The following is a 1,540-nucleotide window of genomic DNA, read 5'->3' on the forward strand; positions in this document are numbered from 1 at the left end:
TGACTGCGGCCATGCTGGAGCACCGCCTTTAGTCGAGCAAATCGACCCCAGGACTCATTCTTTGTAAGCCTAGTATTTATTCTATCGGTCTCTTTTTGCCGAACCGCTAAGTTACGGAGACGTAAACACACCAGCATCAGTTGTCAAGCGATGTTGGTGGGGACAAACATAGACACACAAACACACACACACACACACACACGCACATATATACATATACATATATATATGACGGGCTTCTTTCAGTTTCCGTCTACCAAATCCACTCACAAGGCTTCGGTCGGCCCGAGGCTATAGCAGAAGGCACTTGCCCAAGGTGCCACGCAGTGGGATTGAACCCAGAACAACGTGGTTGGTAAGCAAGCTACTTACCACACAGCCACTCCTGAGCCTGTTTCATTTATTTGATACTATGACATCCAAATATTAACACATACTGCGGTATCAATAACAGGATGTGAAGCGCTGCATTTTCAGTAAGGCGTCAGCATTTCCAAACAAGTGTTTAGAAAACATCCGCATTCAAAATGCGACTTTGATTTTTCCGGGCTTTCGCAAGTCATGGGAGATAACTCTTAAAAAATTAGACTAACAAGTACGTAAATGGAGAACGCAATTTAGGCTTAATACGGAAATTCTACAGTTACATAAGAGATTGAAAATATATCAACGTTATTAAATTGTAAATATTTCTATAATGTGATATAGGGCATGATTTAGATTTTTGCTCCCGATTTAATTATTTGCCATTATAATAATGGGTTAGGTGGATGCTGATGAAAGGCAAACGAAATAGGCATATACGCTCGTTAACAATTTTTTATCTTCCATCTCATTGTTTGTTTACATCTGACGTCACGTATAGCATAAATCAGTGCTGGTTATGATTTCTATAGAATACCTATAGATATAACCTTACTAAATAATGCAGAACGTGCATTGCTAACTCAGTAGAACATAATATTGACTTATATAAACATTTAATGTATTTTATAGTATATTATGTTTGTTTGACGAAATACCACCTACCTACAAGTCAATGATAATAGCTAATGTTTTTATGTATTATTCTGGCACCATTTCATATGTGGTTTTTCTTGCAGCATAAAGCTGCAGCCCTTTGTTCTCTAGGAAATGTTAACAATAATGTGTGTGTGTTGTGTTGGCACTCCGTCGCTTACGACGTCGAGGGTTCCAGTTGATCCGATCAACGGAACAGCCTGCTCGTGAAATTAACGTGCAAGTGGCTGAGCACTCCACAGACACGTGTACCCTTAACGTGGTTTTCGGGGATATTCAGCGTGACACAGTGTGACAAGGCTGGCCCTTTGAATTACAGGCACAACAGAAACAGGAAGAAAGAATGAGAGAAAATTGTGGTGGAAGAGTACAGCAGGGTTCGCAACCATCCCCTCCGGAGCCTCGTGGAGCGTTTAGGTGTTTTTGTTCAATAAACACTCACAACGCCCTGTCTGGGAATCGAAACCACGATCCTATGACCGCGAGTTCGTTGCCCTAACCACTGGGCCATTGCGCCTCC

The sequence above is a fragment of the Octopus bimaculoides genome, chromosome 5, assembly GCF_001194135.2.
Source record: "Octopus bimaculoides isolate UCB-OBI-ISO-001 chromosome 5, ASM119413v2, whole genome shotgun sequence".
NCBI classification, from domain to species: domain Eukaryota; kingdom Metazoa; phylum Mollusca; class Cephalopoda; order Octopoda; family Octopodidae; genus Octopus; species Octopus bimaculoides.